This window comes from Taudactylus pleione, unplaced genomic scaffold, assembly GCF_031769625.1.
Source record: "Taudactylus pleione unplaced genomic scaffold, aTauple2 ptg000318l, whole genome shotgun sequence".
Lineage (NCBI taxonomy): Eukaryota > Metazoa > Chordata > Amphibia > Anura > Myobatrachidae > Taudactylus > Taudactylus pleione.
Genome location: NW_028284719.1, coordinates 2,474,192 through 2,501,414, shown reverse-complemented (window position 1 = coordinate 2,501,414; position 27,223 = coordinate 2,474,192). Strand labels below are relative to the sequence as shown.

Sequence of the window (27,223 nt, the reverse complement as noted above, 5' to 3'; positions counted from 1 at the left end):
ATAAAGCTCCAAACATACAAATAATTTAAAATAAATAATTAGTTAAAATGTTACAAAATATGAAAATATGTAAAACATTTATAAAAGTAAATGTAAATTGAAAAGAGATGATGGAAAAATGGGGGTAGGTAAGGAGGAATCGGTATGTAATACCAACAGAGACGGGATCAAGGTGGTCAGAATCCCGAAGCCTGGATCCCGACAGGGTTAACATACCAACATTTGGTGGTCAGTATGATAACTCTCCCCATCTCCCTACCCTAACCCTCTCTCACTGGTGCCTGAACCTAACCTCCCCCTAGAGCTTAAACTTAACCTCCCCCTCCCTGCACCCTAATGCCTAAACCTAACCCTATACCCCCCACCATGCTTATTACCTTCAGCATCTTGGCGTTTGCGATGCTGGAGTTTCGATTATGACTCTCATCAGTAATCTGTTGCTGGTAAGATAAGCATCGGCATCCAGACCACCGGGATGCTGAATGCATACTGGAAAAGATAGAGACAGGAGTCCCCTCTAAGTGTTGCATGTTTTACTGGACACTCTACTTCTTTGGATACTATGAGGAGAAATTAGGCCTTCTGGGGTTATATAGGAGAGTAATACAAGGATAAAGATGATGTACAGATCTGGCAGAGGGATGTAAACAATGCCAGCTGACTGACTCTGTCATGTAGTTGCTAGAGTTTATACTCTTTAATAACAAATGATGGGTTCCAATACCAGAGAGGCTTTATGATATGATATATTTGCTCAGTAAAATATTGTATAATTATTAATTAAGTTTGGTAAAAGGTACACAAATATGATGGTCAAAGAAAGAAGCAGGTTAGGTAGAATCCAAGGTAACATATATCCAAATATGCTTGGCAAAGATAAAGGCAGGTCACTTTCAGTCCAAGGTTTGGTAAGAGATAGTGATGTGTGCCGACCCCATGTATTTGTTATAGCTCTAATTTGTGTTTTAGTTTTGGATCTGTATTTTTAAATAAAATTATAAAAACATCTGAAATCACATAAATTGGGCCTATTTTTGAACTTACAGTCTTAATAACCTCAATGATATTCATTTCCATTCATTTCCAGACAATTTTAAACAACTCAAAGCTTACAATACTATTTTCATCCAGTTTAGTCCAAAATGTTGGATTGAGCCAGCTAGCTGACTAAGATACTGTAAGCAACAGCAGTGGGTGGCAAAAACACATGGCAGTTCAACTTCCAAAATGGCACATCTAGGAAACAGAGTGGCACTGCAGTGACATACAGGATGGCAATTTAATAAACTATATGACCCCATATTAGAAACCATAAATGTTTTTAGTAATTAAGTACCAAATCTGAGGACTGAGGGAGGTAGACTATGTATGTAGAGGAAGGCAAGGAAAGGAAAGAAGGATTGATTCGTTTACAAATGTAATTTAATGTTTTGATTCCTGAAGCAAATTTATGAGGGGAGAGCATATAGTTATTATAATTATAATAAAAGAATATCAGAGAGTTGGAAAGGATTGTTAAAAAGCCTGCATCCAAAATCCCAATGAATGTTATTTGATTTATTAATTAATTAATTATTACAACTAGGTAAACATGTCTCATCTTTTTCCTTCAAAATTAACTTGGTGGTTTATAATTTAAACAAAATTATTAATAGGGCATGCAGAAAATGTCTGTAGCAATAAAAATTCTGGACATTTTCAGCATTTGGAAGTTCCAACATGGCACATCTAGAAAACAGAGTGGCATTGCAGTGGCCCCATATTAGAAACCAAGCTTTTTTTTATTAATCAAAAACTAGATTAAAGGCCCACGGGTGGTGGAGCATGTATGTAGTGGAAGGCAGGGAAAGGAATGAAGGATTGTTTTGTTTGTAAACTTCATTTTATTGTTTTCTTGCAAAGCTAATTTATGAGGGAGGAGGGGGATCAGATGGGATCTGAGTCCCGGTTCAGGTTTTTCATGCCAGGCTTAGATTCCAAATCAAGGCAAAACGTCTTCTCCCCGGCATTGGATTTTGTGGGTTTTGGATTCAATATATGTCTCTTGCATGGGGATTTGGGTGCCATTTCACACAGGACCACAGGAAGGAAAGCACACACTGCACTGTCAGGGCAGAAATTATTTATGAATTACAACTGGGTGAACATGTCCCATGTTTTGCAGTTTAATAAACTCTACAACCCCATATTAAAAACCAAGGGCAAAATGTGATAGGGCGCAAGTTTTGAAAATGTGCTAGTATAGAGCTATACTTATTATTATTATTATTATTATTATTATTATTATTATTATTAATTTATTTATAAGGTGCCACAAGTGTTCTGCAGCACCTTACAAAGTACAAATACAAATAGGTTGACCAGTGACTTATAGTACAATACAATACAGGATAAGGACAAGGATAATATACATTACTACATTTACGACCATGACACCCAGATAAGCAAAAGAGCAAAGCAATCAAGTGTTAGGTGCCCTAGTGGGGAGTAAGAAGTAGATGAAAGCAAAGTAAGGAGAAGTACAAGAGGGTAGAGGGCCCTGCTTGAAAGAGCTTACACTCTCAAGGGGAGGGGCAGAAAGGGAGGAAAGAGCATTTAGCAGCAAGTTAAGATGAGAGCTGGAAGGCTTTGATGAAGTAGTGGGTCTTGAGAGCCCGTTTGAAGGATTGTTGAGAGGTGGAGAGTCTGATCAGAATAGGAAGAAAGTTCCAAAGGTGGGAAGCATCTTGGAGGTGGGAGTGGGGTGGAAGTAATCAATTGGCATTTGTTGAACAAAGAGGGTAGACAGGAGAGTGAAGGGGGATGAGGTCAGAGATGTAAATTGGAGAGGAATGGGTGAGGGCTTTGTAAGTGAGTGTGAGAACCTTAAATTGGGTTCTAAAAGGGAAAGGGGGCTACTTGATTGCTTGTAGGAGAGGGGAGGCAGATGCAGAGTGTTTAAAGAGGAAGATCAGCCAAGCAGGAGCATTAAGGGTAGACTGGAGAGGATAGAGAAGGAAATTGGGGAGGCCAGATAGGAAGAGGTTACAGTAGTCCTATCTGTAGATGACCAGTGAGTGTATGAGGGTTTTTGTGGCATCCTGAGTGAAAAATGGTCTAATCTAATATTTTTAAGATGGAAATGACAGGACTGCGAGAGATTCTGGATATGTGGTTTGAAGGAGGGGAGAAGTCCAGGATAACTCCAAGACAGCACACTTTGGGGATAGAGGAGATAGTTTTGCCATCAATTGATTAAGAAATGGTGGGAAGTGTGCTTATGTTGGATGTTGGGAAAAGAATCAGCTCAGTCTTTGACATATTAAATTTAAGAAATCACTGGTACATCCAGAAAGAAATAGCAAGAGGCAGGAGAGAGGGGGAGAGGTCAGGGGAGGAAAATGTAGATATGAGTATCATCAGCATAGAGATGATATGTGGAGGTCAAAAGAGCTGAATAGTTCACCTAGTGAGGCATGTAGAGTGAGAAGAGTGGTCCAAGAACAGAACCTTGGGGAACACCTACTGTAAGAAGCTGCAGAGGCGAAGAGGAGTCATGAGAGGAGACAGAGAAGGATCGGTCAGAGAGGTAGGAGGATAGTCAGGAGAGGGCAGTGTCACGTAGACCAAGGAAGTGATGGATTTGCAGCAGGACAGGGTGGTCCACAGTGTCTCATCAGAGAGGTCAAGAAGAATGAGCAGAGAGTAGTGGCCCATGAATTTAGCAGCAATTAAGTCATTGCTGACTTTTGTGAGGGCAGTTTCAATGGAGTGGAGAGAACAGAAGCCAGATTCAAAAGAGTCAAGGAGGGAGAGGGAGGAAAGAAAACTTGAATATTTTTAGAACTCATACTATGTAAAAGGGTGTGAGAACATGCAAACTCGCATGTTTCTCACACCCATGCAACTTGAAATGACAAAACTTGCATCCAGATGTTTTACCATTGTGAAGATACAACTCAGGCAATGTAATAGAGTGCGAGTGTTTTACTCGCACACTACAACTGACTTGAAACTCATAAAAAACAGACCTGCTTCAGGATAGTAAGTATAGTCTGGACAGTTCTGAGTTACGCAGAAACATATACAGATCCATGGTATCCATGTATGCATCTGTGTTTAAAAAAATATTAAAATGTAAAATAAAAAAATAAAAATGTAGGGTTCCCCCTAAAAGCATAATCAGCACAGGCCTTTTCTGAGCCAGTCCTGGTTGTGAAAATACAGGGGGGAGAAACCTAGGGTTCCCCTGTATTTTCATAAATTAGCACCGGACTCTGTGAACCAGTCCTGTTTTGGTAAGTACAAGGGACAAAATAAGTAGGGATCCCCTGGATTTTCCACAACCAGCACCAGACTCTTTATAGTGGGGGTGTAATGCCACAGCTAGGGTACCCTTTCACTGGGTCCCATGGCCAAAGCTTTCTCAACAATATAGGGGTTCCTCCTCTCCAGGGAACCCCAAGCCTGGGCTGATAGCCCAGGGTTATCCCCAGCACTCCTGATGCCAGTGGGTGCCAGGTTGATTGTGTAATAGATATATTTAATAATATTGTTTTTTCAGTAGTACTAGTTGGCCCAGCAAGCCTCCCCCACATGCTGAAACATGGAGAACCACAAGTACCAGCATACGCGGCATTATTGGCCCACTGGTACCACTAGTTCACCTGCAAAATAAATATTAAAATAAAAACAGGATACACCCACCGTGAAAGTACAAGTTTATTTCACACACATTCAAACTAACACACACTCACCTATAATCCCTGTAGATATTCATGTCATTTTCTCCATGTAGCATCCATGACAACTGAAAATAAAAAATCCATACTCACCTACCCCTTGGTTCCAGTCCTCTTAGGTCCATGTAGGCTTCCAATTCTTTGAAAAAATCAAACCAAAATAACCCAGCTGTGTCTTTTCACATAGAAATTAATTGGATGAGCATTCATTAGCTGAGATTCCAGCTCTCTAAGCCAATAAGCGGTTCCTACCATTGACTTCAATGTAAACCTTTGTAACAAATGACTGTCACCAATGGCCTCAAACAGCCCATAATTTAAAAAATACTGAGGCAAGATGGAGATGTCCTGGGGCCCTCCTTTCCACCCATATGTTATATATTATAAAAGGCATTCACAGTTTAACAAACCAATCACTTTAGTGACAGGGACTGCCACTTTTGTGGCTAAAGTGATTGGTTTGTTTGGGCCCCCAACAAAACAAGCTACCAATGGGTAGCTAACAGTTTTGTTGTTCATTATGGGCTTATGGCAGCTATGCTAACATACTGTCAATGATCTCTAAAGTGGCAAGATGTCATTGTAAAAGTCAATCACCCTTACCCTCATCTGTGTTTATGTTATCTTCACACAATACTAAATTTATCCCTGCTGGAATCCACCATAATTGCTATTATAGGTGTTTTTCATGGAATTTTTTTACATCTTTTCCACATTTTGAGGAAGTAGCCTCCTACTCTGATCACTGACTAGGTTCCCTGCTGTGCTAAAAACTCTTTAAAAGTACACACTGGAGGGTTTCATGTAATCTTTTGTTTGCCCAGTACCGCTTGTATGCATATCTGTTTAAGTGGACAGTGGGTACAATGGCATTTTTTTAACATCCTGGTACAGGTAAGGAATTGCTTTTCTAGTAAATGGAATCAAGATGGAATTTGGTAGCGAGAACAGAAGACCTCAATTAACAGTCTAAAACCCAATACATTAATGGTGGCTATTGGATGAAGATCTAATACTCGCATAGCCATTGTGGCATCAGTGATTCGCTGTGTGACTGGATGACAGCCATCATACTTTCTTCCTCTTGCAAAGGATTGTTTTACAGTCAATTGTTTTTTCATCTACTACTACTAATATTTTTGTTCCCCTCGTGGGATGAAGATCCAGCTTCAGCAGCAGCAGGCCTAGCTCTCAAGGATTCTATTGAGGAACCCAGGATAGGGAATGACTCAGTTAGCTTTAGCAAATTGGATGCAGGACTAGCTCTTATCAATAATGAGGATATTTATGATGAAGGTGTTGGTGGTGGAGATTGCAAGTGCAGGGATCTAGCTGAGGGATGGAAGCTAGCTGATGCTGGACTGCTTGTTGCTTGTTTTTTAACATAATTTTTGTGATTTTACCAAAAATATTTAATGAAAGCACTTTAAATGACATAGCAGGGAGGAGGTTCCTAGATGGTTAAGGTACCTACCTCTACTTACTGTGGTTTTACAAATGCTACAGATGGCAAGACAATTGTTGTCAGGATTTGGGTAACAATAATTCTGCACATAAGAGGTGGGTTTTTTTATCTATTGCCAGGCATGACAATGTCCTTCTTCTTAACTGTTTCCACTGGCAACTGATTTCACAAACAACATACTCATCATCAAAATCCTCATTAACAGCATCAGCTACACACATATCCCCCTCACTCTGTTGCACTTCTACAATAGCGTCCTCAATTTCTATGTCTGCATCTTTACTTGTCCTGCTCATCCCCAAATTTGCAGAAGGTGCATAAATGGAGGAAGGAGGCTTCTCTATGAGTACAGTATCAGAAAGGTCAGGCTCAAACATAGCACTCATGGACACACTTATACTCTCCTCAGGGATTTGTGATGTTTTAGAAGAACACAGGTTGTTTTTCTGCCTTAGGTGTTTTTTAGTACTGATTTTCCCATTTTCATTTTTTTACACCACCTCTAGCAACTGAGTGAGAATGTCTTGCATCATCATGTGATGCAGAAAAAGATGCCTGACTGATAGCAGTTGCAAAACCACCACCACTCTTAAATAAATGCCAAGGCCTGAGCCTTGCAATTGTGTGTGGTGAATGGCATGTTGGCAATTGTATGTTTTTCTGCAGGAAACTTTCCCTTTATTGCAGGTGGGTTTTTTTCAGTAATGTAAAATATTGTTTTGATTTCAGATATCCTGACTTAAATCCTGAGTACCCTTTAACACCTGCTTTAGTAGATTCCGTTGACTGGTGGCAGCAGCTGCATCACTAGTACTTGTTTGCTGCTCCTGCTGTTCTATTGATTGATCTTCCTGATCCACATTTACACATTGTGTGCATCTTTTGCCAGTGTTGCGAATGCGACTTTATGCTAATCGTACCTCAAACTGTTCCTTTGGGTAAATGCGTGTGTCTGATTGTGCAAGGATGGAGATGCCCACTTTGAGCGGCAATCCTACTTGGTACATCTTTAGATGTTACCATCAATCGCATTATCGAAACTTGCACCAGGCCCATGCTAGGTGCAGATCTCTGTAGATGCCTACATGAACCAAAAAGGAGGACACCCAAGGATTTGTTAAGCACATCATTAGTGTTTGTTTTAATAAAGGACCACAACCTTCAGTGTGTGTGTACTGTGGTTATTTTCATTGCGGTTGGACTACTGGTGCCAGAGAGCCATTAATATCCATACCCATCTTGTAGTTCCACAAGTGCCTTGAACATAGAAAGGCTACGCACTGGAAACAATGTAATAGAAGAATTTACCTTAGTTTGCAGTCAAAAAGAAAAATAGGGGATTCCCAACAACCCCACCAAATTTCTACAGCAATTAATAATTTCTTTGGCACCAACTAGGGTATTTTAAAGCCAAAATAAAATGTATATCTTTGTTTGGCAATCTTTCATCCTCTGTGTGTTTATTTGTAGACTAAGGCCCTCATTCAGAGCCGTACGCTCTGAGCAGAGCGCACGCTCTGAATGAGGGCCGGGCTCCATTTTCTTGGAGCGTCCTCCTGGACGCTCGTATAGCTGTGGGTCACCACCCACAGGCTATACGAGCGTGCATTGTGATGGTCGCGATGGTCGAGACCATCGTGACCATCGAATTTGCGAGCCGGAGCCTGCGGTTGAGGTTTTCAACCGCAAGCTCCTGAGTGATTTTGACTCTATCAGAGCCAAAATCACTCCCACTGACAACACTAGTGATGTCAGTGGGCCGGCTTCTGACGGGAGGCATTCCCGTGGGAACGCCCCCGTCAGGGAGGCACGCCCCCGGCACGCCCACCAAAGGGGGCGTGCTGTCAATCAACATTGACAGCACGCCCCCTTTGATCGGACACAACGAGCAAAGGACTTTCCTTCGCTCGTCGCGTCTGGCGCATGCGCACGACGGAGCTCCCTCCGTCGTGCGCATGCTCAGTGCATAACATCGACCCACCTGCGAGCGGACAGCCGCTCGTGAGTGGGTCTGAATCAGGCCCTAAGTGGGTATTTGTATAAGTGTAAGATTTGATTTGCAAAGGATAAGAATCATCAACTGATAGGTGGATTATGGTAATTTATTCCATTTTAGAAGATCATCATACCAGCTAATGAGGAAGATAAGCCACCATGTGATAATATTGGTTTTCCAACTCTTGATGAATATACCTCCTAGTGAATATAAACAGAATTCCAGGGCCTGTCAAACCAGTCTGAGATACAATAATACAAGATGTATTCCAGTTGACCTAAATTGTATCATGAACATGGCTTTGATTCTAGAGAGCATCTGGAAATATTTTTTTCTAAAAACTCAAAAAAGCACTTTGCAGAGGAAGTAATCAAATTTCCAATGAAGAAATTACACAGTATTTTCAAAGAGTGTATGTATACTATAATATACTATACTATACTGACAAAACTACCCCTAGTGTGTGCATGTGGGCAGTTGTGTGTTCAGGAATTTAGACTATAAGCTCCAATGGGACAGGGACTGATGTACATGACAATTATATTGTCTTTACAGCACTGAATACAATGCTGGTGCTACATAAATTAATTATAATAATTATATTTTATGGTGAAATTAGGATTATATATGTTTATTTTTAGATGCATTTGTTAAAGTACATTTTTAATTTTCTAAATGCAATGCCTTTGATGGTGGCTTTAATGACAGAACATATTTACATATCAATTGACATTGAGGAAGTAATGTTAATGCTACAACATATGTACGTCCTATTGAGATGCCCACCAACTGCGGTGTGAATCCGCCAATGTGCATACAAAGATACACTATCGGCAAACCATTGATCGCACCATCAGATATTGCATTTGATGATGGCCACCTGGGTGCATGCGGAGTGCATTTTGGATACATGCACAGAGGGAAAACATTGGATACTTGTGCCCAGTGCTTTCCCTGTGTTTGACTCAGAATCACCACTTGAGAATTACAAACAAACACAACATCTTTAGATCTCTGACAAAGGATTATATTGATAAAACTGTAGCTTGAAGAATCCTGTACAATCAGACTGCCAAATGACAACAAATAGCAGATCGAGAACTTTGCATACAGTAGGTGAGTTCAAGTCAAAATTAACCTGGCCAGAACAGCATAATCTTTAGCCACATTAGTGGCAGGAGATTTAAATGCAATACACAATGGTAGATGAGTCACAAAAGTGGCAGAAATTTTGGTAACCTATAAACAATACAGAGAGCATCCTTGAAACTTTCAACAATATATATACAATTCAGAGAGAATAGCAGTATCTGGATGCTCTGTGTATTTTATTACTGTAACTGGGGTGTTCTCTGTAGTGTACAGTATATTAGTCTGTGTGATGCTTTCTGTTTTGTAAGTCATTCTCAAGTTAGCTTTCTATATGCAGGCAGTGGTGTAACCAGGCAGTAAGTAGCAGGGAAAGTGAATGTTATCCCTAACATAAAACCTGTGGCTAGTGATGCCATCAGGTGATTGGCAGCAAATAAATAGCTCTACCCCCCTTGTCCATTGCTTTCAGCTGTGGAGCAGAGGCTGAGGGCCTGATTTAGACATGCTCGCAAGTGCTTGACGCTCACAAGTGGGTCGATGGTGGGCTCTGCGCATGTGCAGCGGCCGCACTGCATGTGCACAAGCCCCGGAGCGAGAGAGAAATTCTCTCACTCCGTGGCTCACTACAAAAGGGACGGCTGTCCATGTTGATTGACAGCTCGCCCTGTTTTGTAGGCATGGTGGGGGGGTGGCTTCACAAATGGAGGCGTTCCCAAGCAAACGCCTGCAATTTGTGGGCGGCCCCACTGACATCACCAGTGATGGGAGAGCTCCGGAAGCTCTCTGGGGCTTGCGGCCATGAGACCCTACCACAAGGGTCTTGTCGCAAGCCCCGATGGTTGGGCATCCACTATACAATTTTCTGTCAGATATCTGTACAATCTGGCTGGTTGGAATTAAAACCTGGTAATGTATAGGAGCAAATGACAGTCAATCATATGGTTTTAAACACTGAAATACGGACAAAAAAAAATGTTAAAATTAGTTAAATTTGTGTGTTTTATCCAATTTGTCTGAACAACAATTGTTGTCTGTTTTCCAGTGTTTGTGATCAAATGGGCAATTGTCATTTGCTCCCATACATTACCAGGTTTTCATTCCAACCAGCCAGATTGGAAAGATATCTGCCAGAAAATTGCCACTGCACTGTAGGTTCATTATGATTTATTGAACTCAACCAAAGTGCTTGTTTATTTTAAAGCCAACTTATAAAGTGAGGCTGGCTACAGGTTAGTGTTATGTATCACTATTCAGGACCTAAATGCCATTCTGGCTATTATTTAATTGCAGTTGATCTTGACAATTCTCTGTCAGGACAGAAACATTGATTACCTTCTCACAGGTAGAGATGTGCTGTTTGGATTCCCTGTAAACCAAACACACCTGCCCTTAGGGCAAATGAGTGGATCCAAGTGCCGGCTATGGTCTTCCCACCAACTTCAGATCCCAAAATAAGGCAAAGCATCATCTTCCCAGTTTTGGATCTCATGTGTTTTGGATTGCATTTAAAAGCCCCTCACTCATGACCGGGCGCCTTTTCGCACAGGAAAGCAGAGAGAGAGGGTGTGGGACTGTGTGTTGTGGCACTGTGGGGTACTGTATTACAACAATCCTTTAGCAAGCCATCAGGTCACCATTAGGGTTCCATTAGGTTAGGAGGTGTTAGTTAAGTTTAGGTTAAGAGTTAAATATGTAGATCTAGAGACAGGAGTAGGTGTCTGGGAAGTGTGACTGCAGTGTAGACATCATTATCACTTGTCACTCAGTGTATGTGTTTGTCACACACATTGCACACTCACACACTGCAGTAAAAACAAACAGGCTACTGTTTGTGTTGCTGTTGATTGTTTTTTGTTTCTTAAAGTGAACTGCACCTTTTTTTTCTCACTACAGTGTACTTTATTGTTTATCTGTCCAAAAATACTCTACTGTGTTTCAGGCTGCTGTACCCCAAGAAGGACTCTTTGTTTTGAGTTTTATTTATATGTAAACATTTTTCCTGTGTAAAACAAAAAACCTGTTGTCTTTTCCAGTTAAATTTAAAAACTACATTGTGTATTTAAAGAAGTTGATTGTACTACAGTGATGTAGTGAATATTATTGTCCTGTGTGAGGTGGTGTCTCCCATCATCTGCACCCCAAAACAATTCTCACAGAGACCTGTTCCTCCAAGTGTGTGCAAACAATTGCCAGTGTTGTCTGTGTCTAAAAAAACAACGACATTGGGGTAAATGTAATAGGGTCCAAGTTTGGAAAATGTGCGAATATAGAGCTATAATTGGACATTTTTACAAACTTGAATGTTTTCCCTGTACCCTCGCAACTCACAATGGCAAACCACGCATTCAGATGTTTTGCTATTGTGAGCATACAAGTTGGGCAATGTAATAGGGTGTGAGTGTTTAACTTGCACACTATTACTGCCTAAAAACTCTGAAAAAACAGATCTGCTTCAGTTTAGCAAGTCTAGCCTGAGGAGATCAGAGTTACACATAAATATGCACATATCCATGAGATCCATGAATGTTTCTGTGTCTTATAACAAACTAAACAGTTAAAAACATAAATTAAAAAAAACATGTGCATTCCCTTTCCCACACACATAGCCAGCCCCAGTTATGTAGAGCCTGTCCTAATATGCATTGCAGGAGCCGCCAACCAATCAGTAGGAGCCTCCATTGGAGCTGCCCACTGATTAGCTCTAAGAAGTCAAGCTGCTTGTCAAACTTTCCCTTATAGACTTCAAAGGTGAGAAAGCTCCATTGAAGCCTACAGTGGGAACCCCTACATTATAACCTATGATGGTAACTGCAAGGTTAATTGAGGTGAATCAGCATAGGACTGGAGTGCCCTAGAGAAGGGGAACCCATTTTATTGGGGGTATCCCTATCTCCCCAGGGAACCAAGGCCCGGGCTTAGTCAGATGTAATGCTTTGGCTGGGGGATCTGGTAAAAGGGTTCCCCTGCTAGAAAGAGTCCGGTGCTGGTTATGGAAAATATTGGGGACCCCTACTCATTTTTTCTCCTGTATTTCAACAACCAGGACTTGTTCAGCAGAGCCCTGTGCAGGTTCATTAAGTACTGGGGTACCCTATGCATTTTTCTTCCTCTATTTTAAGAACCAGGAAAGGCTCTACAGAGCCTGGTGCTGTTTTTTTAAATACAGGGGACCCATACACATTTTTCCACCTGTATTTTAAACACCAGGATAGGCTCTACAGAGCCCTGAGTTAGTTATGCTTGTTGGTGGAGGGGTGCAAATTATTTAAAAAAAATTACTGCTACTAATTTTTTACACACAGGACCTCACTAATCTCTGAAGGCTTTCTGTATAGTTTATAAATTTGCATAGGGAAAAACTTGCACAGATTTGCATAATGTAATAGCCTTGAACTCACAAGTTTGCAGACTAGTACCTTTGGTGAGTTGAGGGACAAACCTGGACATTTAAATGTGCGAGAAGGTCTGAGTTTGTCCCACAGCAAAAACCCATACCCTATTAAATTTTTCCAATAATTTCCAAAAAAACGTAATTGTGTTTTATCCTAGCAGTTTAAGCAACGGTGTGTATTGTGAAAATAGCTCTTTTCACACCCTTTTCACATTATTTTTGTATTACCTAAATGTACTAAAAGACAATTGTAGGATAATTCATAAAACGCTCCTCCAAGCACTAGTTATCACATTTTCTTTTGTAAGCAGATTACATTTCCCATAACTGTAATGGGAAAAGCGAACTGCTCAGATTTTCTAACAATGAATGGTGACAAAATAATGGGGAGAGCCTTGTGATAACAGCACCACCTGGAGATAGCATTATTAGGACTTTCCCCTATTTCACTGGCTCCTGCTCTGCTCTGATAGGCCGAGCAGATCTGGGAGCTGGCATCTGTGAGCAGCCTTGTATGTTTAAATAGACCACCAAAAACCTATTTAAAAATGAAAAAACACCTACCTGCACCCAGGACTGGTGGGATTGGTATGAATAACTGCCTGACAATCCCGTCGCCGGAAGACCGGCAGCAGTGAAGATCCGAACAGCTAAAAAAGGTAAGGATAACTAACCTTCTCCCCCCCTAACCCTCCCTTAGGGATTTCTAACCCTAACCTACCCCCCTAGTGCCTAATCCTAACCCCCCCGTAAATGCCTATCCCCCCAACCCCGCAGCCTAAACCTAAGTCTTCTGGGGGGATGGCTAACCTCCCCCCGGGGGTGACTAACTCTAACCCCCTCTTCCCCTAGCCTACCCCTAACCCTCCTGGGGGGGTGCCTTTCCTTATGTTCCCCCTGGGAGCCCCTAACTCCCCCACTGCAGCTGTCTGCACCCACTGCCCAGCTTATTTTCATTTGGTATGCTGGGCATCAGGCTCCTGGTGTGGGGATAATGATAGACATCAGGATTTCCTCTGTGACTCCAGTCAGCTGATTGCCAGGCTCCTGCTCTGTGATCTCGGTCAGCTGCTCTGTGCCGTTAACTGAGATGCGAGCAGGGTAAACTTAGCGGTATAGAGGGGGCAGTGGCACATGCGCAGGCACAGTCTCAGGATATTTTTTGCAAAAAAATCCCTGATATGTGCAGGGATCTGTCCCTTTAATCAGCTGGAAGTCTTTTGTGTAACTCCCAGTGTATCTGTATTCCACAGATGATTATTTAGAACCAGACATACTGTACTGGGTTGGGTATGGGATTCCAGTGATCATGATGCTGAGAGTCACGATAGTGACATCCCAACAGTCAGAATCTCAATAGAATTTGGAAAGTATCCTAACCATTACCCTAAATCTGGATACACACTAGATGATATATATGAGACAATTTGTGATTTTGAGGAAAATCTTAATGACAAATCATCCACATTGTCCAGTGGGTATACAATATTGCATGCTCCCATGCATCGTATCTTCAGATATATAATAACATAAAATCCGATATATCATGCCTTCACTTTGCACTCACATTGACTTGTGTGTACCCATCTTAACCCTCCCCCCAACCTTAACACAACTTTCCTGTAGCTTATCCCTAACCCTCCCACTGCAACCTAATTCTAACTCTCCCCTCCTGTGGCCTAAACCTAAACCTCCCCCTGGGATGTAGTTATGAGACCGGCAACTGCAATTCCGCCGCTCTCAGTACTGACAGGGGAATCCCGACAAGGGACTTAAGATAGGCATCAAAGTACCAATGCTTATCTTTATCCTGATGCCGGATTGCCAATGGATGCCAGCACAAATGAGGTAAGTCCGGGGCACCCTTAACAGTAGAAGCGGGGGGTGGGTTAGGTTTATGGTGTGCACCGGGGCTAGGGTTAGGTTTTGGGGGGAGGAGGTTAGGGTTATGCACTACTGGGGGGTTAGAGTTAAGCACTAAGGGGGGAGGGTTAGGTTTAGGCATAATGGGGGGAGCCTTAGGTTTTGGCACTAATGGGGAGGGTTAGGGTGCGGGGTGGTCAGGATTAGGGTTAGGCTACAAAAAACAGAGGGTTAGAGTTAGGGGGTTAGGGGGATTGAGTAAGTATACTTACCTGACCGCTGTTGGGATACCATCTATTGGGATGCCGCCGTCAGTATACTGACAGGAGGCATCCCGACAGCCAGCATTACATACCTATTCCCTCCCCCTAATGCCTGACCCTACTCACTGTCAGGATGTCAGCATTTGGGATTCTGTAGCCGGGATTCAGTCTACTGTTGGCATTCCAGCATCAGGATTCTGGCTGCCGACATCTTGACCATCTGGATGCTTACTACATCCTACTGTACTAAGAAGTGTAATTTGCAGCATTGTATCCAGCCAAAATAATCTAGCTGGTTACTGTTGCAGAAGGAAAGCAGCTGCAGTTTAATTATGAATGTCTTTACCAGTGTTTCCCAATGTCTTCTACCAGTGCTAACAGTCCATGGTTTCCATATTTCCTCATTGGTGCACAGGTGTATTCATTACTGACTGACACATTTCAAAAGCACAGGTGGAGCTAATTATTTCACTTGTGAGTCTGTGAGGTGACCTGGAAAACATGCACTGCTAGTGCTCCCTGAGAAATTAGTTTTTGAAACACTGGTCTATACAATAACAGGTTAACACAATATTAAAAAGGTACAATTGGTGTTTATATGTTTTCATTCTATGATGTGTCTTATGAATGATTACTGGGAACAATCTATAAGGACTTGATCTTTCAGAATCCTATATAATTTCTTATTACACCTATAAATATAATCATTTTACCCATATAGACCAGACCAGTAGTCACTGGGTAATATTCTTGCCTCACTGATAAGGAAGGTTTCTTTAGTCATCTCCTGCATATTAATACTGAATAGACACATTGACTAATACACAAATAAGGGATATTATAATCCTAACACTCCAGTGTACAAAGAAACATATAGTGAGTGTATACTAATGTGAGAAGCATTTCTGATCTGTAATGCTATATAATACTGGTTGCACACCTCTTCAGACAAGCTTATCAGATTCCAAAATGGCTCACATAACCTTCATAGCTTCCCTATCTAACTCCCTTCCTACAATATAAACATATCATCACATATTTTCTCTTTCTTCAATTTCACATCCTCCTAACGTTAGGCCAACTTTCCTTTGTGACTGGATCATACAGCTCACCAATAACCTCTGCAAATTGGCTGGACCAATTTGCAATATTTAGCATCAGGATGTAGTCAATAGACTGGTGGACGCCGTTCTAAATCCTGACACGACCTGCCCGACAAGGGACTTGAGATAGGCATTGAAATGCTGACACCTATCTTAATCCCGACACCAGAAGACCGACCCCTGCCATCCCAATCATCCTCTGATGGGTAAGTATTACACTTAGCCCGGGGATGGGGGGTAAGGTTTAGGGACCCCGGGAGGACTTAGGGCTAGGCATCCCCCCAGGAAAGTTAGGATTAGGCTAGGGGAATGGAGGTAAGGCTTAGGCACTAGGGGGAAGCTTAGGGTTAGGCACGCCCTGGGAGGGTTAGGTTTAGGGTGTGGGAAGGGGGGGTTAGGTTTAGGCACCGCTGGGGGGAGGTTAGGGTTAGGCACTAGGAGGAGAGGTTAAAGTTAGGCACCCCAGAGGAGGGTTATGCTTAGGGGGGAGAGGGGAGTGTTAGGGTACTTACCAATGCCAGTCAGGATCTTGATCTGTCGCACTGTCACTTTCGGGATTTGAACCAGAAGCTGTTGAGCTGCCAGGATTTCAATCCCATTCCGTAGCACCTATCCTTGTATATCAACACCTATTTCCCTATAGATTGTATACTTGCAAGCAGGGCCCTCTTACGTTTATGCCTGCCTGTTACTTCCCAGTGTTGTTCTATTAATTTGTTTCTGTTTGTAAAGCACAACAGAATATGCTGTGCTATATAAGAAACTGTTATTAAATAAATAAATTCAGGATATTGCCCATAAACCAGCTGTCATCTCTCTCAGTGAGAATATGTGAACTTTTACATGAATAAATCACTGTGAAAAAATAGTGGGGATAAAAAACAGGATCCTGCCAATCTAGACAATATATTTCAACATGTTTGTTATTTTCTCAGTGTACAACATTCAAAGACTTAAACAAATACAGTCAGGTCCATAAATATTGGGACATTTACAGAATTTTCATATTTTGGCCTCTATTCACCACCACAATGGCTTTGAAATGAAACAAACAAGATGTGCTTTATCTGCAGACTTTCAGATTTAATTTGAGGGTAATTACATCCAAATCGGGTGAACGGTGTAGGAATTACAACGGTTTCTATATGTGCCTCCCACTTTTTAAGGGGCCAAAAGTAATGGGACTATCAACTCAAAAGCTATTTCATGGACAGGTGTGGGCTATTCCCTCATTATTTCATTATCAATTAAGCAGGTAAAAGGTCTGGAGATAATTCTAGGTGTGACATTTGCATTTGGAATCAGTTGCTGTCGACTCTCAATATGAGATCAAAAGAGCTGTCACTATCAGTGAAGCAAGCCATCATTAGGCTGAGAAATCAAAATATACCCATCAGAGAGATAGCAAAAACATTAGGTGTGGCCAAATCAACTGTTTGGAACGTTCTTAAAAAGAAAGAACGTACCGGAGAGCTCAGCAACACTAAAAGACCCGGAAGACCACGGAAAACAACTGTGGTGGATGACAGAAGAATTATTTCCCTGGTGAAGAAAAATCCCTTCACAACAGTTGGCCAAATCAAGAACACTCTCCAGGAGGTAGGTGTATATGTGTCAAAGTCAACAATCAAGAGAAGACTTCACAAGAGTGAATATAGAGGGTTCACCACAAGATGTAAACCATTGGTGAGCCACAAAAACAGGAAGACCAGATTAGAGTTTGCCAAACAACATCTAAAAAAGCCATTACAGTTCTGGAACAACATCCTATGGACAGATGAGACAAAGATCAACTTGTACCAGAGTGATGGGAAGAGAAGAGTATAGAGAAGGAAAGGAACTGCTCATAATCCAAAACATACCACCTCATCAGTGAAGCATGGTGATGGAAGTGTCATGGCATGGGCATGTATGGCTGCCAATGGAACTGGTTCTCTTGTATTTATTGATGATGTGACTGCTGATAAAAGCAGCAGAATGAATTCTGAAGTGTTTCGGGCAATATTATATGCTCATATTCAGTCAAATGCTTCAGAACACATTGGACGGCGCTTCACAGTGCAGATGGACAATGACCCGAAGCATACTGCAAAAGCAATCAAAGAGTTTTTTAAGGCTAAAAAGTGGAATGTTATGCAATGGCCAAGTCAATCCCCTGACCTGAATCCGATTGAGCATGCATTTCACTTGATGGAGACAAAACTGAAGGGAAAATGCCCCAAGAACAAGCAGGAACTGAAGACATTTGCAGTAGAGGCCTGGCAGAGCATCACCAGAGATGAAACCCAGCGTCTGGTGATGTCTATGCGTTCCAGACTTCAGGCTGTAATTGTCTGCAAAGGATTTGCAACAAAGTATTAAAAAGTGAAAGTTAGATTTAGGATTGTTTAGTTTGTCCCATTACTTTTGGCCCCTTAAAAAGTGGGAGGCACATATAGAAACCGTTGTAATTCCTACACCGTTCACCTGATTTGGATGTAATTACCCTCAAATTAAATCTGAAAGTCTGCAGGTAAATCACATCTTGTTTGTTTCATTTCAAAGCCATTGTGGTGGTGAATAGAGGCCAAAATATGAAAATTCTGTCAATGTCCCAATATTTATAGACCTGTCTGTATATCATTGATAAACTGGCTAATTGACAAACTAAGATGTAGATGAAGCATTTATTGAGCTAAGTGATTTCTATCATAAAATATAATCTGCCTCCTACCCTTGATACTCAACAGTCCCTATCACTTGTTTTAATACTTTATATTCTTTCTTTTCTCTATTTTATATATTCTGAGTGTTTTTCTTCCTTTTGGAGAACCATTTTTGTCTTAAATATAGATTAATTAAACTCTAGTTTTATCTACAGTATTTGACCAGTGCACTCAAGTATTGTAATATCTTCTTTCCGCATTTTTGTTAGACTAGCCATACATTCTGGTAGTGGATAGCACTTCCTCTCCAATACAAAATCATATTTCAACTCTATTAAATTTGAAGAGATTGTCAATAAAGTTGGTGCGGTTGTCTCTCTTTCAAGTCTACTTTTTGACATTCACTGTCACCAATTGATTTTTACACATGTTTATTACTTCTCTTGTTTCATTTTTTTACATTATGTTATTGTATTTATATTTCTTTCAATAAAATTGTATACACCGTTATAGCATGTCTACAGCAATGTTCTTTGATTAGACCTCTACATATTGTAAGAACGCAATGCTAGTCAATTCTTACTTTTAGTTGTTGGCTTGGTTCATTTGTGTGGGAATTCAATTAGCCACGTTAATTTAATGGGTTTGAAAAAGGATGACAGCCGCAGTCTTTAATGCCTTAGGTTATTTAATTATAGCCCCTTTTTCTCAGCAATTAAATTGCCTTGGTAACAGCCGTTAACACATAGAATCCAGGAAAAGTTCCCAGCCCTATGTGTTAATATAGCCATGGCACTGGTAAAAAGATTATTTGGGGTCTATTTACTAAGCCTTGGTTGGATAAAAAGTCCCAACCAATCAGCCCCTAACTGGCTTTGTTTGAAAATGACAGGAGCTGATTGGTTGGTACTTTATCTCTGTTCACTTTATCTTAATCCAAGGCTTAGTAAATAGAGCTTTGTATCAAGGTTTTCTTTCCAGATTAGATAAGAAAAAAATCCCCATTAACTGCTGCCTGCGGGTTGACTTCAGGGCTAATTGAATAGCCCTGGGAAATCAATTAGCCTGTGGTAAATTATCAAGGCTAATTAAATTCCCCGCTTATTCGGACAAATTTAATTTCACGTAAGGTTCTAACCAGCACCTTTAGAACATTGCTACTATTTCTATGCCAGAGCAATCGTGACTGCATTAAACTCAGGATCATCCCGTAGAGCATGTTTTATTAATATATATTCTCAACTACCTTAACATACAGTAATACAGTAAACATGTGAGTAACTGTCACAGGTGGTGGCCAGTGCTGCCTAGTCACCGTTACTGATACTCATTATGTTATCATATGTTACCAGTTTATGTTGGTCTCAATATATGCTGGGTTCTTTTTTCAGTCAGTATTTTTGTTTCTGGAAAATGTGAGTTAAAATTATACTTTTAACACTGCTCCTGTTCTTCACTGAATTTCAGTAAATGGGCATATGCTTTTCTCAGTTGCAACCAATAGATGCAGCCGTCATCAGCAGCTGTGAGTCATCACTGGCAAGTTTTACACTAACTCCAGGGGCAGAGCAGTCACAGCTCAGACCCTTCTGGGATGCTGTACAGTAATTGACACTTTTTAGCGGCCATGTTTGTCCTAACATGAGACCACAGGCCCAAATCATATCCATACTGTACTGTCATTGTAACTGCACTCCACTACAGTCCCATTGACAGCCACTTTCTATGAGGCCATGCCCATTCCTGATCTGGTCTAAGCCCCTGAATCACAGAGAGTCTCAAGTCAGACGGGGACAAAAAAATAACCATACAGTAGATTGCGAGAAGTTGTGCGAGTTAAGACAGAAAAGAGTTTCAACTTGAGATTAAGACTGACTTTTAATAGGGCCCACAATGATTACATTCCTGAAATATTTTTGTAAAATTGTTTGGCATTTTATGTTGCCAGATGTACGCAGGGTATAATGACACGTAATTTATAAGGTTCTTTCATTAATCATAAGGTTTGTGAACATCAGTTTACATATTTTAGAAGGGTTTATATTGTTGCCTATTGTGAATGCCTCTTGGTAATGTAAATATATGCCTGTTTTCAGTGTTGGACTGGGGCTTTAAGGGCCCACCAGGGAATGCAGTGGTAGGGGCCTAAGCTTAAGGGGTGTGGAATGCCATCAGAGGGGGTGTGACCCAGCACAGAGGGAATTGGCCAACCATTAGAGAGGACATGCAAAGAACAGGGCTCCTTTATAAAGAAGGGAACAGGGGTGTGTCATAACCACCCACTTAATTAGCAGAAGAGCTAATCTTGGTGTAGTTTCCATTGAAACAAACCAACCATGTTCCTACTCCACCAAGTTATTGATCACTAGAGGAGGGGGTAAGGTCCTCAAGCAGTAGGACCCACTGGAGATTTCTCCTGTACACCTGTGGGCCAGTCCGACCCTTTTTCTGTAGCCCCAGAAACAGGGGAATGTTACTCAAATAATTATTTACATTAATCATACATTGAAGATTTAACAGGAGTGTTGTGACTGAAGCAGTTGCGTACCCATTACAGAATGATGCACAGAAGAGATGTTATATACAGTAGCATACTGTATTGCAGTGTGTAATCATTGGAATCTCTCCCTGCAGGTATCATTAAAGGAGACCTTTTGATTGACATCAGTATTGGATCCTTCATTCATCATCTCTATACAGCCAGTGACTTTTTCAAACAGATCTGTGTGCTGAAGTGCTCCGAGAAATGCATTATGGAACTGAACAGATGGATTAATACACGTACAGGAGCTTTTGATTGGTCTCACCTAAATGAATATATCAAAGAAGTCCCAAATGAAATCTGGTTAAGTATCTGCCCAAATGTCTCTCTATCTAAAAATACCTCTAGTTTTAATACGCACTAAATTTTTAGCCTGAGCTAAAAAAAAAATACTTCCTATTGTGCAGTGCTGTACATGCCAGGGACTGCTGGTACTTGTAGTTATGCAAGCTTAGCTTATATTAATTAACTTCTAATCTTTGAATCATTTATTTGGATTATATACTGCACTTTCCCAAATCCCTCTGCTTAAACTTTAGTCATCATCTAAATCCATATGGAATCTTCTCTTCTCCCCTGTATTAATGAAAAACCCTTAATGAGCGACATGAACTTGCAACACATGGATGTTTGACATTAATTAAATGGGGCCTTGCAGCAAATAGCTGATCTGTGGGCAGTGCTCTGATTGGTTGCATTATGGGAACCCATTCTGACTGTTTGCCTAGCAACCTCTCCAGTGCTTAAAGTGGTCCTAGAGCAAGGGAGTGAGGGTGGTTCCAGTGGAGCATGAGCTCCGGGTGCCAAAATGGACAGAGGATGCCATTCAGACTTTTGGAATTCATGAGGTGCTGCACAGTATGACGTCCACCTGTTAGTTTTATTTTGGTTTGATTGCTCTATATCCTAAATAAGTTATTGATCTAATATCAATTTCTACATTTTTTGCCCTCTCAACTGCCCAGATTGCCTCCCCTCCGGCCCTCCCTCCTCTTTGATCATCTTCTGTCACCTCCCTTTTCCTGTCAGATTGATTACAATCACTTCTCACCTCATTAATTACCTCCCCTCTCTACCATGGGATCAGCTTTTTGTCCCTGTCCACTCCTTTCTTATTGGCTTCTGTCACAACCCCTCTCTGATCGGCACATTCCTCTCTGATCCCTTCCCTCCTCTCCTCATTCATTCATTGTGCTTCAATGGACTTAAAAGTGACATATCTGAGGTACAATCCTAAACTTCAATTTTAAGGTTTGAGTTTGAGGGTGATACTACCACAGTATGCTGTTTTGTTTTTCTCTTCACTTCAGTATTCCACCGCAGGCTGGCCATACCCCAGTTTCACAGATCAGTACAGGGAAGGTGTGGGGCGCTATGACATGCACTTTCTCCGGGCACCATGGTTCAACGCTACTCCTCTGTCCTAGAGACATTGTGAAACTCACCCCCCAGTCTTCTCTAGATTCTCTACACCCTCCCCTGGGGGTTCTATGCCCCCAGCCTCTCCCCTTTGTACCCACCTGACAGATGTCATGCCTTTGCCCACCTGGCGGGTGTCCAAGAAACATAAAGTTAGCCACAGTTTGGCTGTTAAGCTATGTAAGTTTGTGCTTACAAGCAGTCTTGATACAGAGATGCATTGTTCAGTGAAATATTCCATATCCCATTTTACCAGAGCCTAAAATATTTGTTTCAGCAAAAGTCATAGACTTATATTTCAATACCTACCTATATAATACAAATATACATATACACTAACAACAAATGAAGTGTGTTTCAGCTGACCAAGGAAGAAACTAGCATATTGACAGAACCTTAGTAACAAATGTACACTTCCTGGACTCCACAGCACAGTGACAGTGTGCCCCTTATACAATCAATGCCCACTGCAGTACAGTCCCTAATACAATGCCCACTGTAGTGGTGCCCCTTATTCAATGCCCCAATAGTGGTGCCCCTTATGCAATGTCCCCAGTAGTGGTGCCCTTTATGCAGTGCCCCTATCCAATTCCCCCAGTAGTAGTGCCCCTAGTAGTAGTGCCCCCAGTAGAAATGCCTCCATTAGAAGTGCTCCCAGTAGTAATGCACCCATTGATAGGGCCCACAGTAGTACATAAAGAAACACACAATACTTACCTTAAGCCCCGCTTCTGTATCCACTGCCATCCAACTGCTCCTCAGAATTATGGGAGATTGGTTAATGACATCTCTCACTTCAACCTCTGTAGGAGCTAGAAGGCAGAGCTGAGGCGTGAACTCCAGCCTCTGGCTGCCACTGTAGAGAAGGAGCCGGGAGCCCGCTGGTAGCAAAATCTCAGCGGATGCCCGGCAAAATGGTGTAGGCAGAGACATCGCCTCTTCAGCCCAGTGCCTCCCTGTGGTGCAGGGCTGGCTGAGCACTGGCCCTGGTGGCTGGGTAAGGAGGGCTGGACCTCTTGATTAGATCAATTAAGGTGTTGGTTTGTATACATGCTGGGGGGTTGCAGTATTAGTGGGAATCAGCCTCAGCTGTAGCATTGAGGCAGTCTACTCATTTGAGTCTGTTGCACTTTATAAAAAAAAATATATATATTAACATTTTCACCTACTTTTGTAGCAATTAAGGAATGGGACAATCCATTATAAAGGTATTCACAGATATCTCCTGTTTAACTTTCAGTCCCAATGTGCTATGCCATCAATACAATAGTATGGGGACCTAAATTCATCAAGCGTTAAGAAATACAAAATCTTCAAATCTTGAATGTGGGAACTGACAATATCTTCAGATGTCGTCAGTTCCCAGATCTACAATTCTTTCTATTATATTGAGGTAAAATTTGAGAAAAAAAGATCCTTTTGGATCCCTGCACCCCCATCTGGATATTTCTGCAGTCCATTGGGTATCTCCTAATGCATGTATGAACTGCGAGATTATCAAGTCAGGAAAAAGCATTAAGGATTCCCTTTCTCAATAATAGACATCTGCTGTTTTTCATATATTCACACTTGGACAATACATATCTGGATTTGTTGCCAGGAGTACTTCTGCCGCTAACATCTTTTGAGCCAGAATGATCTTTTTCACTAGGCTCAGTACGGTCAAAGAGACTACCCATCGATTAGTGCCAATTGAATACGACTTACATGTCCACTTTACTCTGACCCACTTCTATAGCTTCAGTGTGTTGGAGGAGCATGCTGCCAGTCTGTTTCACCTCAACAGTGTGATGTCTCAGCCATCTGACCTTTGCTCTGAAATTAGCTAAAATCTCTTTCCTGTGGTTACCGGCTTAGTCCTCCTGACCAAAATCAACAATGAAGAATAGTTATCACTATTACCATTAACAAATCCCAACAGATACTCTCACTTATACAAATCCCCACAGATACTCTCACTTATACAAAGTGGTGTCCTGGATGACTGTTTACATTACTATCTTCGTAAAAGGAACTGAGGATTTCTTTAAAGGAATTGCTTAAGTGAATTGAAATTCAAATTCAGTATATGTACCTAGGATATTTGTTAGTATTTGTAATACTGTATATAAAGCAATTTTAAATGTGCATATTTTTATGTGTTCCATTGCATGTTGATGTGTTAATTATGAGTGATTCCAAGTCCTGGCTCGGGTCTTCCCACCAAGTTCAGATTATTTTTTAAAAGAAAATTGTAGATAGGTCCAGTTCACACAAAGTCCAAAAATTTATTAGCAGAAGCTGTTAGTAGTTAGCAATTAGATTGTTAGTTTTAGTTATGGAGCTTGGTACAGTAAATTTTATGTCCCAGTGGATCAATCCACACAGAAAAAAAACCATACAATACTTGGGTAGTTTTTTGTTCTTGTTTTAAAACACGAATGTCATCCTCACCTCCCAGCTGCTGGAGATCCTATTATGCAGCACTACAGGAGGGCAGTGCAGTACTATAAATACATAAACAAGTTCTTACCTCCCTGCTGCTCGATTACGGAGCCTACAGCTTAGAGAGACCAGTCCCACGTGCTTATAAATGATCAGCTTCTTGTTAGGTAAAAAAACCTGATGTCTGCTGTATAAACTGCTGAATGCCAAGACTCTATCTCCATTTCACAGACTAATTTTTTTCCCTCACAGCTGACCAGCTTCCCACTTAAGCAGTTTGACTCCAACTTCAGAAACATGGTCCCTGGCTGCACCAATCTCTAGGTTGTGCGGTCAAACAGTGTCTACATGCATGACTTGATGCATTTTTCCACCTTGTCTAATTAGAGGCTCCCTCAAAAGTAATTGCCCTGGAAATCTGCTTGCCCTGTTCCATCCAGTATACCAAGGCAGCTGAGTTGCATGAATCTTGGGGCACCAAAAGGGTCTATTTGGCACCAGCTGAGGCACATAAAACATCTACATAGTACATAGGGTTCATGACTCATCAGATGTTAGGATTCTTGTTCTTTTCAGAATTTAGGCACAAGTAATATCTTAGACGAAAGACAATAGTTAAAAACATTCAAATGCATTATTTTTAATACAATATCATCATAATATGACAATCTGTCTTATATATCTTAATGCATTTCTCAGATGAATGTTTGAAAAGCATTGGCTTTCAATCTAAAAAAATGTATTCTTGTAAAATGAAATGCACAACCTTTACACTTTACATGTGCGGCTCTCTGAACTTGATTATGGACACATATTGCTCATAACCTCAGTAATAAAAAAGATGACCACTGCATCTACCCATATAGTTTGCACCTTCCACATAAAACTGAGGCAACATGTTCAACCTAAAATTCCCCCACATGCTCTCAAACCACCAATTCGCTCAAATGCCCCCATATGCCAATCATAGCTATACATGCCACAACATTTTCCCATTAATCCAGACATGCCACAAATGCTGTCAGATGCCACAAGATCTCCATGCGTCATGTGAAAGAAGTTAAGTGATTAAGAAATCAGACACTTGGATCATGTTCAGTCTTATTCTCTGCTTATAATTTATTGTAGCTCATAGATTATAAATTTGAAATGGAAAAAAAGTGGAAAGCCACAGCTGCCCTGAGCCCTGTGAACTTGGACTGCAGGTTCTATTCTTAAAGCTTATTAGAATTGTCCATCACTGTGACCAGGAAAGAGTAGGAGATTGGGTAGGGGGGACGTAGAGGTGTTAACACAGTGCTCTGAGAATGGTTTCTTCAGGAAAATTGTGTAGGCATTTCAGACGGGTCATACCAGATGTTACAGTGTCAGTGAAATCCAGATTTGTAAATGGTTAAAAATATTGTCCCACAAAATTATATCTTATTTTTCATGTGGTCTCATGGCTAATATTAGATCTGAATAAACCTTGTTGTGTTTGTAATTTTCAGTGACCAGTATGAGGGCAAACACATAGAATTGAAGACGGCAATAACTAATATCATGAAATGTGACATTGACAAAGAAAATCTCACAGACCCGGTGGTGCTGCCATTAGCAGACTGCCTAATCAGTGCATGGATGCTGGAAGTCATCAGCAAAGATGAAGATGATTATAGAAAGAATCTGAGAAAATTTCTGAAGCTACTAAAACCTAAAGGATAGTTTATATTGATTGGGTCTTTCAATGCAACCTATATGATGATTGGTCAGGACAAGATACATATAATGAGCTGTAATGAGAATTTTTTAAGGAAAGCTCTCACTGATGAAGGGTTTATTATTGATAAGTGTGAAGTCCAAAACAGAACAGCAGTGAGTGATATCATTGACTATGCCGCAATTGTAATTTTGGTGGCTCACAAGGAGAATTAAGGCTGGGAAGCTAATAAATGCTAATAAGCTAATAAAACAGGCTGGGGAGCAAATAAAACATAAATGTAACAGATTTTCAAATCAATTTCCAACTTCTGAACCCTAATAAAAAAATATTAAACTATATAACTGTAGTTTTGCAGTTTATTTGACTTTGGTTGATTAACCCCTTGACTGGTGTGGTCATATTCCATATGACCAAGCCAAGCCAGTATTTCCCCGGCATAGTTAGAACTAAAATGACTGTGTCAGAAACACCCATCGGCGGTTGCTAAAAGGTAATCAAGCATCGGCTGGGTTTATTAGTCTGTGCCAGCCCCCTTGTTATGTCAAAGCACCCCCAGTATCCTTCTCCAACCTGTAAAGAATGAGGCTACAAGAATCA

At 41.1% G+C, this 27,223-nt stretch overlaps 1 pseudogene; it reads left to right on the top strand.

The window, feature by feature from the left end:
- Positions 1-8,443: 8,443 nt before the first annotated feature.
- On the top strand, positions 8,444-26,838 carry LOC148509641 (nicotinamide N-methyltransferase-like; annotated as a pseudogene).
- The last annotated feature ends 385 nt before the right edge of the window (positions 26,839-27,223 follow it).